Source organism: Falco punctatus (assembly GCF_963210335.1).
Source record: "Falco punctatus genome assembly, chromosome: 7".
In the NCBI taxonomy this organism is placed as follows: domain Eukaryota; kingdom Metazoa; phylum Chordata; class Aves; order Falconiformes; family Falconidae; genus Falco; species Falco punctatus.
Window position 1 is genome coordinate 14,039,201 of NC_137587.1, and position 15,038 is coordinate 14,054,238.

Consider the following 15,038-nt stretch of genomic DNA (forward strand, 5'->3'; position numbering starts at 1 on the left):
CCTGAAAGGAATAAGGGAAGCAAGCTCAGACCTTTGCCATGAAAGGCTTAGGTTACAACAGCTGAACTTTATCCCAGGCAGAATAAACTTTTGACAGAGTTCTGGCGGAAGTGTCGAACATCTATCTTCATGAACAGCATACAGATAAATGATCCAAGTGATCTTATTTCGAGAAGCACTTTGTGAGTGTTAACTAGAGAATTCAGAGCTTAATCCAGCTTCTTACCATATATTCAACATAAAGATTTAATTTAATCTAGTGTTACAGATGAAAATTTAAATATGCCAGACTCAGGAAATTCAAAATGCAGGTTTGCACAGCCGCTGGCATTGAGCCCCTTTGCAGAGACATAAAATTCTATTGGAACAATGCTGTGAGTATATGCTGCTGTGGCTACAATGCAGTTAAGTGACAGGTGCTGTGAAAAACATAAAATTAAATTTCCTGACTTCTGCACACTGTTCACATCCTCTTGAATTAACGTAAGTATTTGTAATGAATATAATATTTGGCATTCCACACTGAATTGTTTTGGCTTTTGGAAAAACAGGTGATTTTTCATTGGAAAGCACATATGTAATGTACCAATTACTGACTCAGTTTAATGAAGTGCTGTATTTTAAATGTACTTCAAATATTTAAATATATTAATAGCTGATATTTTCAGTTCATGGTTTGGAAGTTTTGTCTATTGCAAAATGTCTAAAAAGGTAACATATCTGAAACTTTAACTGAAACCCCTGGGGCAGGGGGGATTGATTGAAATGAGGAAAAAATGTTTTCTGATCATTTGCTCCTCTCTTTTCCCTACGCAGTACCTAAAGAGTTTCCATTACAGCTTTGTACCAGTACAATTTGTATTTGCTTACTTTGAGATACTGCGTTTCTAGTTGAAGACTCATAGTTTGTGAAACTTAACTGAATGTGACTATTCTAGTGAACACAGAGAAGAAAGCTTATGATGAAGAACAGCTGCAAGGGTCTATAAAACATAAAGATCAATCACCCTAATATTAAAGATGTGAGTCACTGGAGTGCTGATAAATATAATTAACTATTTCCTAGACCACATCACCTGAGATTAGGTCAAAGTAATACAGACCAGCTGTTCCATGATCCCCTGACCCCAACTGTCACTGCTGCAATTAATATGGACCAGCCAAACAGGACCACCTAGGATTTTACTGAGTCAAGCTTCAGACAAACACCTGCTCTTTGCTATATCTGTGAGGACTTTCACATCTCAGTCTTACTGAAAGAAGATACAGTTACCTAAAACTATTATTTAATCAAATTTCTTCAAATAAATCAGATTTATTTAAAAAATAATCTTGTAACATATTTATTTTGACATTTATAAAGAGGTCTCCACAATGCTGTGTGCTCAAGTCTGAACTGAAAGAAGCAGTCAAAAGTTTGCACCAACACACGTGCATGCACAGTCTTCTCCGCAGAGGAGAGTATATTCCTTCTTTCCTAGCAGGAGGCAGGTGGGGGGCAAGTGATTATTGAGCTAATTTGATATTGACAACACCTGAATTTAATTCCCTGCTCTATCACAGAACAATGGGGTCCATAATTCATGAGAAGTTGTCACAGCTGTAAAGCACTTTGCCCTGGTATGAAATTAAGCTTTAAATAAAATAATTTATATCCCTGTAGCTGGCTAACTGCAAAGTATAAAGCTTATATGTATACTAGTTTAGAGTAAGACTGTATCTTTGTTTTAGCAAAGTATCATGAATTACAAATGTGCTTCATTCCATGACTTTCTATATGGGAATAATAGTTCTGCTCTGCTTTGCAAAGCTGCTGTAAAAATATACTTCAAAAACAGTGAGGTATTCAGACAGCATGGGATAAACACCTAAAAAAAATCTAAAATACATTGCTATTCTAATACCTGCAAGGTAGCCAGTGGAAGTCTGCTGATCTGTGTCCTTAGCAAAGACAAGCCTGAAAGACATGAAGAAAAAGGATATTTTTTCTCACTTTTAGAAATATTAAAAATTAATCTTTACCTTGACCCATAACTACAATATGGAATTAATGTGGTGGCAAAAGGACAAAGAGTATTTAAAAAAAATGTACAGCCCATGGGCTGGATTAAATCACAAAGATGTTACCTTTTAGCATCACAGAAAAGCTTGAACCCCTGTATTCAGATTGTCTCACAGTCCTCCTGAAAGCAAAAATCCTTTTCCCACTGTACAATTCAAATAATTCAACAGTTGCTGAATTAAACTGAAACAGGATGTGGCTGTTCTTTAGAAGTTTTGGAGCAGTTTCCTGAAGCTGTATCATGTGTTGCTTTCAAAACATGTGAAAATGAACCCTAACATCACAAAGGTTTTACGAGACTCTCATTAGTCATGATCAGTAATATAAGAAAAAGCTAAATCCTTCTTTGAACTGTACGCTACAAAGTTTGCTATACTTTGCTTATTGAAACAAATAATCTTTAACAAATAAATGATACTTTCTTGTGCTAATGCAGCTAACATCTATGCACGATAGCATCATTTCTCTGCAATCGTAGCACTCCATCGTTATGTTTTTGATATTAGGGATATATATTTACAGATATACACTTGTTGATACAGGTGCATTATCAGGTTTTAAGTGGCTTTTGTTTTCTCCATTTTTAAGTGACTAAGAATAATTTTTTTTAAACAAAAGTTATTCAAAATCAGGTTAAAAATTGAACAGAAAGAAGCTTGAGATCCTGAGGTGAAATATTTAGCAATGTTTTCTTCACCTCTAATATCTTCCTACACAGCTGTGCTGAAACTACCAAAGTATAGTGACACCAGTGGTATCCTGACGACCAGGTTTTCTGATTGTCCGTAGACATTTGCACACCAAGTTCCAGTTCCTACCTACAGAAAGGAAACTGCCTGGCTTAATAGGGGATACCCTGCTACGCGCCCTTAGTAGGGGTTACCAACTAAGAAAAGGAGTAGAGCAGCTTGTACCAGGAGCTAAAGGTTTGTCACTGCACTCTCTGGACATTCATGCCCTGCTGCCCCGCGGAAACTCACGGATGGCAGCCTGTTCTTTGCCTTATTTGCTGAGCCTCCGGGTGAAGATTAGAGTTGCTCCAGTAACTGTTGTACAATGATATAGAGCAACCATCCCATCAAGGATAAGCGCCATACTTAAAATGGTACTTCTGACTTCATTCATTCTAGACAGAAGGAACAGATTCCTTCTAAGTTTATATTTAAGGCCAAGTACCTATCTCAAAACCAAATGGACACGTCGGGGTTGGTGCAGGCAATGGCATTTTTGTAGCTCAGAATATGTTTTATATCCTAGTAATGGCCAGTCGTACTCTACTTTTCTCTCTATCCTCGTGGTGCAGAGCTGCAGATAGTCCTATTGCCCATTCACAAATACTACACCTATTAGGAAAAAATGAAGGAAAGGAATATAGGGGACTGAATGCAGTACACAGCTGGAATTGGTCACTAATGAACACTAGAGGTTTGAGGGATGTGATGACACCCGGCACATGGTTGTGTATGACACCTGTCATCAATGCATGCTGCAACTGGTCAATGTCATCTCAGGATTTGATGACAACAGTTGCTATTGCAGCACTATGTCTGGAAAAGGTGTTGCCATCTTAAAATATCTCTTGAAATGTAATTGTTCTTGCTTTAGGTGACAACTAAAAAGCACCTCTCAAGCATAAATTCAGATTAACTTCTTTATTCTGTCTCAGTTTAAGATTGCATGGAAAATTCGCTAGGTTCTACAGGTTCCTTTTTATGCTTCATTCTCTTGGATATGTGATCCTCAAAGCATTTTCAGGTTTACAACTGGATGTTTGTGCTCACAAAGAATATCCAGTGAAGCTCTTCACTACTCTTGCCATCTATGCAAGATCAATTAGAGGACTGGGTTCTATACTTGGAATATATATATATTTTTTTATTATTTAAAAGACAAAATAAGTTATAGCTGATTAGAAAGATACACACATCCAAGAGCTTGATACTCACAAACAAGACCATCTTAAGCTGTCCATATTTATTTTTTAGTTCGGGAGTTAGCAGAAAATTGTTGATAACAAGTTCTTGAGAAATGAGAAACAAATTTGCCTTAAGGACCTCTGAAGAGAGATTTCAGAGATAAATATACTATCATGACTTTACAACATAGACCCAGAATGTTAGCCTGATACTTTCCTGTCGAACCTAATAATGTGCAGTATAAAATGTACAACTTTTAGAAAATTATCCACTTGTGTTTGGAAGATATCCTCATATGAAATTCTCCACTTTCTTTGAGATACTCCAAAGGGAAAGATGAAGAAAAATGCCTCATTGCTGTAAGTTTGATTTCACCTTTCCGGGTTCTTTTAGATGTCATATTTTTTCTAAAAAATCCTTTATTCTTGATAATATTTGGCCTGATAAAGATCAGATTACTTATATTTATTCTTACATTCTCCTGTTTGTCTATCTACAGTTCTAACTTCACATTGTTATATTACCTTGTATCCCTGAAAGGCGTTATTATAATCAAATTATTTTTAAGACTCTTTGCATGCTTCCTTGTTTCAAGATCCCCTAAATTTAAGCATAATCAAACACAGTTAATCTGTTTGAAATGTCTTCCTATTCTATCTTACAATTTTCTTGTTTATATAACCCAGCATGACAATCCTGCAGCATGTTGTAGGGCTTCACTTTGAGATGTTTGTCTACTATGACAAGGAAAAGATACTCTTTCCCCCCACTGTGATTAAGCCTGAATTGTGGTTTAAATGAAAGGGCATTTTCTTTTATTACTTAAGGAAATATTCAACAATTAAATCTTTTTTATGTGCAGTTATTTTTCCTATCTTGGAATAAGGCACAGAGGTTTTGTTTCCTGTGTGTATTTAGTTCTACAAGGTTATCCTAAATAAACACATGATGCAGTTGATGTAAGAGTGAACTTTCATTAAGTTATTTACAAGGCTTGTGCGGAATAACAGTACATAGTATGTGGTTACATTATTTACCAGTCTTTTATTTGTTACATATGAAAATAAAGTGAAATGTTTCATAATTTGAATTCCAAAGCTAAAAGCTATAAAATGAAGTTAAGATTGCAAGACAGTGATTGTAAATGAAAGGAAATTAGTTCTAATTATCTTAAAACCCAGCCTGCTAAATTGTCAAGGTTAAATTTTTAAATCCAAACATTTTCAGGTAAGAAACTGTGATACACAACTGTTGTACTCCTTGCAATAAATTCCTTTCCTGTGAATCTTTCCTCTTTACATTTTTACCTTCCTCTCTCCTGCAGGTTCCTTGGGATCCCCTGCACCATTCCACTCATTCATCCTCTCCCCTCCTGTGTAAAACACTAGGTTTTCTCATAATGTTATTCTTAGCTCTGGCTTTTCAGTTTCATGCAGTGAAACCAAAGCAGCAGCAGTAAACAACTCCAATAAGCATTAAAAGATCAATGACAATTTAGGTAAGAAATCTATTGATTCCCTGTTCCTATGGGCAGTCTCTCTTAACTCATTAAATCATTACAAGTAAGGAAACTTGCACAAAAGAACAAAGGAGCAGTGTTTATCGACTGTCTTATATCCATTGTCTCAATAACCCCACCTAAGTATTACCTAGGCCTGTATGTGGTCTTAGTATTCACGCAGCAATCATTATGTAATTTAGGTTAACCATAACTGAATTTATTCTAATTATATAGTATACCAAATTTTGTGCATAAAAAAATTCAAACCACATAAAAGTATAGTAAAACTAATCATAGTGGGACTAACTAGTCTGACAAGCTCAGTTAGCATCTTTGTAAACAGCAGAGCAGAAAGTCAGTAGTCATTTCAGAAATATCTAGCTCCTAGATAAATTTCTAGCTTGATTTTAAAATTGCCTGTAAACTTGTATCCTTTCCATACTATCATATCCTATCCGTACTCCTTAGATCACAAATAAGACCCTACCACCCTTACTTACCCTTGGCCACTCTGCATGTTCTCTACTTTGCCTCCATAAGCTTTGGAGACAACTGTTGGTCGGGATAGTTAATACAGCTTATACCTCTTTCATTAGGCTGTATCTGCTCACAGAAATAGTATGACACCCATTTCTACAGGTCAAAATCATGCATAAATTACAACATAGATACCTGATTCTGCATGGGCAGTACTCTCATTCCCAGGAACTGGATTATTTTTTGAACTGCCAAAGAATTTCAGTGGAAATTACATGGAGGCCTGGACAGCAGCCACAAAAATATTAGCGTTAAGCAGCAATATAACAGGTTCCTGATGTGTAAAAGAACAAAGTTTGTAAATTGGTCATGCTTGTATGTATTAATAAGTGAGCAGTACTTCAAGAACTTTGCTATAATAAAACCCAAATTTAACTAAAATACAGTATAAGTGATTTTCAGTAGCATACATATTTTACTAACTGAATTACCAATCTAGTTTCAAGAAAATTACCAAAATATAGCAAACACACTAGCTGCTTGTTGAAAATTATCCCCAGCTAAATTGTGAAAATCATGTAATCATGTCTGAAGAGGAAACAGCTGTTACATACTATTACAAAGTCTGACTCTCAGGCCCAGAAACTTCAGGTCACTGCAGCCCAGAATTCTGTAGCATTATATGACAGTGACATGCAGGAGACTGTTTTGTGAAGTGGTGCTATGTAAGCAATAAAAAAGTGTCCTTCATACAGAATTTTCTGAATAAAATCTGTGCTGTGTCTTCCATTAAGGTACAATGACTCCTCATTTCCAGTATCCTCAAAATGGGAAGCATGTCTTTCAGATAGCAATTTTAAGCAGCAAAACTGACCTTGTTCCAGTGGTACCCTGCTCCTAAGAAGCAGAAAGCTAGTGAGGACAATTTGCACAAATATGCATAAACAATGCCAAGATACTCATGTTTATCTGAACGCATCAGTTATTCTATCATCAAGCCATAACAAACATCCTCAAAGCATACTTTGGAATAAATGAAGCCTGTCCTATCCCAGAATTTTTCAAGTGTAGTGAGGTCATCTTAGAGCACAGAGAAAAAAACACACCAAAAAACCTCTTTCCTCCCAAACCAGCACACTTTTACCTCATAGAAAAGAAACAGAATATGCAGACATTTGACATAAGAAAGCTTTATCCTACAATCTTTCAGACCCTATTTTAATGCTAATCTGCCTTGTATGTCTATGGTCAGTTTGCCCAGAGATAAGCTTACATAGGCAGCAAACAGTTTTGCCAACCTAAATCAGATTTTAACTTCCATTCCCATGATACTAAAAAATAAAAAATCTGGTGGGTTTTGTGATACATTTATAAAAAATACTATATTGAGTTGTCTCAGATTTTTAAACTTGAGTTTTGAATATTTAAGCTTAATGTTTTTAAGTGTTTTGTCCTTATTAATTAAAACATTTAGCAGAAAGTCATGGAAGATAATATTCCAAAACTTTTGAAATGCTGAAGGTATTTCAACAACTGGAAACATTAAAAAAAAAAACAACCAAAACCCAACAAAACCAAAACAACAATTAAAACAATTTGGGAGATTTATTGACAGTATTCATACCAGCCATTTAATTCTTAAAATGTTCAACTTTCTCATGGAAATAAGTATCTCATCAGAAAAATCCCTAACCAGTTCTACAGCTAACATCTGCTTCTTCTCTCCAAATAAATAGCCAGGGGCTTACCCATAAAGCAATTTTGACAGTATTTCAGATATCAGCTCCATCTAACATACCAGTTCATCCCCTAACACAATACAGATCCCAAATCCAGTGACATTTGCATTTCCAGCTCTAGTGTCCTTTTACTTTCAATCACAGTCTCCACATTTCTTCCCAAATTTTGTTCCATCCTATTTACCAGTCTGTTTTTCTCTCTCTTCCTTGTTTTTTTGTTTTATTTCCCCCCCCCCCCCCCCCCCCCCAATGCTCTGCTTTTGGACCAAAGAATTTCCTCCCCAACAGTGTCTGCTTCAGGAAAGGTGTTACAGGAGCAGGCAGTCCACTTTAGACATCATTTCAGCATCTGAAAACAGCAGAAAAACAAATGGTTCAACTTTTGTAGACCTGTCTTTATTAAAGCATGTTTTGCTGCTTAGTAAGAATGCAAATGCCACAGTCTATTCCGCTGTAGAAACAGGAAAAGTTCACATATTCTTAACATAAACAGATTTGGCTGAAAGTTCAGTGTTAAAATCTAAGTCTATATAAAGAACATGTAAACCACATCTAGACACGAGAGCTACTCCTTGTAAAATTTGAGGGGTTTGCTCAAGTTTGTTAGTTGTAATCGACAATATATTATCTGCATTTCACAGATCATAATATAATGAAAAGCAACTTATGGAAATATTGATCCAGTGCCAACAGAAAAGATATGTTGGTAAACACTGTCATCCATAATGTTTTTTTTGCAAGCAGGTGGCTAGCACAGTAACATGGTTAATAACAATTAGAAAAATAAATCTAGTAGGGGGCAAAAGAAGTTATAGAGTATTTAGATAATTTTTGAAATAATGTCTGATAAACCTAGAATATCATGTTATTTAAATATCTCACTAAAGCAATCACAAAATGATAAAGACTTACCTTTGAAGATTAGTAGATGGGTGAGATACTGAAGATGCAGAGCAGAAAAAAAGTATTTAGGGCATTACTGATGTGTGAAAATAGTTTATAGCAATAAAGAAAAAAGTAAACACTGGTAAACAATAGTGAAATCAGGCCAGTACTGATTTGTTGTAAAAGACAAAACATTCCAAACTAATCAAATTGCCTCCTATTACAGAGCATAATAACATTCTACAGGCAGCTGGGAGAAGCGTCACGATCGCTAGCCCTTGTTCTCACAGAAGACTTCAACTTACTGTGTGTCTGCTGGAAATACAACACAGCGGAGAATCAGCAGTCTAGGAGGCTCCTGGAGTGTGTGGAAGATAACTCCCTGACGCAGCTGGTCAGTGAGCCAGCCAGGGGAGATGCCCCACTGGACATGCTGTTTACAAACAGGGAAGGACTGGTGGGTGATGGGGTGGTTGGAGGGCGCCTTGGGCATAGCGATCACGAGATGGTAAGAGATTTCCGTTCTTAGAGAAATAAGGAGGGGGGTCAGCAGAACCATTACCTTGGACTTCCAGAGGGCCAACTTTGGGCCTGTTTAAGAGCCTGATCAACAGAGTCCCTTGAGAGGCAGTCCTGAGGGGTCAAGGGGTCCAGGAAGGCTGGACATCCTTCAAGAAGGAAGTCTTAAAGGCACGGGTGCTGGCCATCCCCCTGTGCCAAAAGGCAAGCTGGCAGGGAAGAAGACAGGCTTGGCTGAACAGAGAGCTTTGGCTGCAACTCAGGGAAAAAAGGAGAGTTTACTTCCTTTGGAAGAAGGGGCAGGCAACTCTAGAGGACTACAGAGAAATCGTGAGGTTATGCAGGGTGAAGATTAGAGACATGAAAGCCCAGTTAGAACTCAGGCTGGCCACTGCCGTAAAAGATAACAAAAAATGTTTTTACAAATACATTAGAAACAAAAGGAGGGCCAAGGATAACCTGCATCCTTTATTGGATGCGGGGAGGGGGGAACATTGCCACAAAAGAAAAGGCTGGGGTACTTAATGCTTTCTTTGCCCCAGTCTTTAGTAGCAAGACCAGTTACCCCCACGGGGTGCTCAGCCCCCTGAGCTGGAAGACAGGGGTGAGGAGGAGCAGAATGAAGTCCCCACAGCCCAGAAGGAAATGGTCAGTGACTTGCTGCTCTACTTGGACGTGCTTAAGTCTATGGGGCTGGATGGGATCCACCTGAGGGTACTGAATGAGCTGGAGTAGGAGCTTGCCAAACTGCTCTCCATCATTTATCAACAGACCTGGCAAACTGGGGACCTCCAGGTTAGCCAGTGTGATGCCCATCAACAAGAAGGAATACAAGGAAGATCTGGGGAACTACAGGCCTGTCAGCCTGACCTCGGTGCCGGGGAAGGTTATGGAGCAGATCATCCTGAATGACATCATGTGGCATGTGCAGGACAACTGGGGGATCAGGCCCAGCCAGCACGGGTTTATGAAAGGCAGGTCCTGCTTGACAAACATGATCTCCTATGACAGGGTGACCTGCCGAGTGGGTGAGGGAAAGGCTGTGGATGTTGTCTACCTGCACCTTAGTAAAGCTTTTGACACAGTCTCCCACGGGGTGTGATCTAAACTGGGTAAAAAGCTGGCTGAACAGCTAAGGCCAAAGAGTGGTGGTAGAGTTACATCCAGCTGGTGGCTGGTCACAAGTGGTGTTCCCCAGGGCTCAGTATTGGCACCGGGTCTGTTTAGTATCTTTACAGTTGATCTGGATGAGGGGATCGACTGCACCCTCAGTGAGTTTGCAGATGACACCAAGTTGGGGGGCAGTGTTGATCTGCTGGGGGCAGGCAGGCTCTGCAGAGGGATCTGGGCAGGCTGGACCCATGGGCCAAGGCCAGTTGTATGAGGTTCAGCAGGGAGAAGTGCTGAGTCCTGCATGGCCAGGGGCAGAGTGGCTGGGAAGCTGCCTGGGGGAAAGGGACCCGGGGGTGGTGGCTGATGGCTGGCTGAACATGAGCCAGCAGTGTGCCCAGGGGGCCAAGAAGGCCACCAGCATCCTGGCTTGTATCCCACACAGTGTGGCCAGCAGGACAAGGGCAGCGATTGTCCCCCTGTACTGGGCACTGACGAGGCCGCACCTTGGCTCCTGTGTTCAGTGCTGGGCCCCTCACTTCAGGAGGGACATTGAGGTGCTGCAGCGTGTCCAGGGAAGGGCAACGGGGCTGGGGAAGGGTCTGGAGCACAAGTGTTATGAGGAGCGGCTGAGGGACCTGGGGGTGCTTAGCCTGGAGGAGGCTCAGGGGGGAACCTTATCGCTGTCTAATCCTACCTGAAAGGAGGTTGTAGTCAGGTGGGTGTAGGTTGCTTCCCAGATAACCAGTGACAGGATAAGAGGAAACAGCCTCAAGTTTACATCAGGGAAGGTTTAGATTGAATATTAGGAAAATTTTCTTCATTGAAATGGTGGTCAAGCACTGGACTAGGCTACCCAGGGAGTTGGTGGAATCACCATCCCTGGAGGTGTTTAAAAAACCTGTAGATGCAGTGCTCAGGGACATGGTTTAGTGGTGGACTTGGCAGTCCTGGGTTAATGGTTGGAACTGATGATCTTATGGGTCTTTTCCAACCTAAATGATTCTATAAGCAATAGGTGTGATGTATTCAGACTGATAAGGTTTTTGATGCAGCCTCATAAACCATTCTTCTGAGCAAACCAGGATGGGAAGAAAATACTATAAAATGGACACAAACCTAAAACTAGTTAGGTAATAACACCCAAAGAGTATGAGCATGACAGAATTCTGTGGGAGTCTGTACTTCATCCTGTTTTATTCAAGACTTTACTAATGACTTGAATAATGACTATACCTTTTAAGCTCGTGGAGTATACAAGAAGGAGATAGCCTGCAAATGCTGTGAAAGCACTTGTGATTTGAATTCAAATGATCTTAACAAATTGGTGTAACGGCCTGGAAAAACAAGATGGGTTTTTATACAGATATGTGCAATGTAGGATGCTTGTGCAGGAATAATAAACTTCAGATATACAGAAATAGGAGCAAAATAATTGCTTAGCAGGAAGAGACCTGGAGCTCATAATGGACTGTACCCGGTATGCAAGTCAATACGCTAAGAAGCTGGACTGTTTGCAAAAATGGCATTGGGATGCCTGACCAAAGCAGTAAGGCTAGAAGTTTATGTATGTGGTTCAGGAATGGGTGAGATGAGGGAAACAAAAATATTAGTGGTAGAATGCAAAAATGTGTATCGGCCTGGTTCAGCAACAAAATGTGTCTGTGCCTACTTTAACATTTGATCTGTTCTTGCAGGTTGAGGAGATAAATTTTGAAGGATGAAAAGCTGTTATTATCTTCAGCAGTGGCTTGGAAAAGTCAGTCTTCCACAGGCTCCTGCTGTGTGGAACATCCTATGGACACCAGAAGAGATGAACAAGTAGAAGTGACTTAAGGAACAAAGGGTTTATGCCAATTCACTTTCTTCCTGGACAGTCAATGCCTTCCTTCTGAGGTAGAAAACATACGTTTCTTTCAAAGAAGATGGATAGATCACTATCTTTATACTTTTGAATTTGTGTGTGCTGTCAAAATCTGCCTGTCTTTTTTGGATCCCATTAAGAACATAACAAACAGCGAAAGGCAATTATCTTCCACTCTGACCCTGGGAAACAAAGAAGGGCTGTGCTAATTGTACTGAGCCCAAAAACATTGTGAGTAAACTCTTAGTCTAAATTTGAAAACATTAAAAAAAGGTTCTCTGTAATTTTCTTTGCTTATTCATTCTAATAACTAATAATTTTTATTATTTTAAATTTGAGCTTTATATCCAGTCTCACTTTCTATCCAGCTTCCAGAGACTGCTGCTTCTTACTGCTTTCTCTGCTTTAGTCCTATGCTTTTCTCCTTGACAAGATTCACTATACTATTGAGTATACTGCCGAGCAACCTATTTTTCAAAATGCTGATCCCAGAATTAAGTATGATATTCCACTACACTACATGCCTCATAATGCCAGTAGTAATCATCTCATTGTAATCAGCTGTGTTCTACTCTACATAAACATATCAGAACTGAATTTTAGGTCAACAACTTTGACCTAAAAACTAAAGTTACCTATATGAAAGAAACCACCTTGTAGAATATTCTCCATTGTTTGGGCATATCCTGGATTATTCTTGGCTAGGTGTTTGTGGTTTGTTTGGGTTTTTAATTAAAATATATGCACTATGTAATTGCTTGTGTTAAAGTGCAGAAAAATAAATGTAAACCTGGATCCTCAAAAAAGGACTAGTTACGTCACAGATAGAGAAAAGCAGAAAGCAACAAAAAGCTTCATGAAGGGGATGTTTCTTATTCCCAATGAAGAGAATAGAATTCCATCTGTACAAGGTAGTAAGCTGAAAGAACAGAAGAAAGATAACAGTTTCAGAAAGGCATTGAAGTGGAAGGTCAAGTGTCCAATCCATGAGAACCTACAGAGACCACCATTCACCCTTCATACAGCAGTAATACAGAGTAATTAGAAGTAACATTACAGCAACTATACTTTGGGTGCACCTGGGAAAAGTTTTCAAAATGTGATGTTCCATTGACATCCTCTGCTGACTGCCCTCTTCCTGTATGTAGGTAGATGCATAAACTGTGTGCGGCAAAGTAATTTTTTGCCCTGCAAGTTCAAGTGGCAACTTATGTACTGCTTAATTGATCTGCACAGGTACAGTGAAACCTAAACTTCCAGCAGTTTTTCCAGCTGTGCATGTACAGATCAGCTCGACCAGGCACACACACTGTATCAGGTCACAGGGAAGAGAATAGACTGCTGCGGACAGTCTTTCCCCCTCCTTGGCATCAGCACAATAATTCTCCCATCTGGAAGGATCATGAAATAGATGACATTTCAGTCAGTACAACAGGCCAGGTTGTACTCAGGATCACATCATGTGATTTCACCGAAACCTTTTATAAACAGCATTTGTATATGACTGGCTGACAATGCTGAAGAAGTCCTGCCCTCGTGTATTCTGGTTACAAAGGTGTATCCAACATGGCCGATACACTAATCAAACAACTCAGAAACCTACAACTTTGTTTTCAAACACTGTAATCTTTCTTTTTGAAGAAAAACTTGTGTCAATGTCTGCACAGAGGATGTGGACCTGTGGGTGAGTCACAACCTATGAGCTCTATCACTAGATATCACATAGATGAGAAAACCAAGGATATACAATTCCCAGCATTGCCACTGCTACCTCTCCTCTTTGGTTACTTTAAGAGTGGCAAAAGAGCTGTAACACAGTGTATAGTAGCTAAGGTCATATACAGCTGTCATTTTTCCACTCTTTCCCTTGAAAGCAAATATCATCATGTGACCCTGTAATTAAATATGACAAAGGCAGGAGAGAGGGGGAGAACTCACCACCCATGTTGCCATCAGAGCCACATCTGCTTTTGCCACAGCAAGCTGTAAGGAAGACACACTCAGAGAGTAGCTGGTGACACTTTACTGCATTCAAAGATCACCTGAACAATGAAGCAAGGCTGCAGGATCTTCTAATATGCTTCTTTCAATAGGGGAGAAGTAGGAACTGCAGCTCGAAGAAAAGAAACTACCACCAGCTACCTGATGTGGTGCTTGCCTTGCATTTGAACTTATGACAGCCAATCAGGGATGGCACCTGGACCTCATATGCCCTTCCTGCTACAGATTCAACCATGGACCTTGCAATTATCCCATGCTGACTCCTGTACAGAAAAGCTGGCTGGACTATGGGATCATTGGAAGCTTGCAGAAGTTATAATGCCTCAGCAGGCTACGACCTGGGAGTATAAACATACATGCTGCAAAATATCCAAACACCAAAATATCTAGTATGGGGGAAGCTGTGAGGAAAGAGCCCGTTGCAACGCTAACCAGCATAGCCAGGGTACACTACTGTACTGAAACTGATTAGTTCCTAATGAAATACTGCAGACAACAGCAAAATTAAGTATGACTTTCAACAGCAAAACCAAAGAATATGGTTGAAGACAAGTATTACTCCTCAGGTAATAAGAAAAAGTCAACTAAGTGGGCCTAGTAATCATCTCATTCTAGATTGCTGACGTTTGCAGCAGATTTGGTAGTCTGTAGAAGATGCAGATTAAAATGCAGCAATTTCAAAGGAACATTCACCAACGAAAGGGATTCTAAACTTATATAGATAGTAAGGTGCTGTGCACGTGCAAATCCCAGATGGTAAATGAGCTGACAATAGAAAAATAGGTCCTAATATGACAGCTGATCAAAACGAAACAACACTGCAGCTGTGCATTTGGTCAGAAAAGCAGTCTGTAAAGAAACAGGTTGTAAATTTCATCAAACACTGTACTTAGAAACATACATTTAGTACTGCCATCATTACAGGTGCCACACATACAGCTGAGGAGTTTCTCTTTGTACCTAA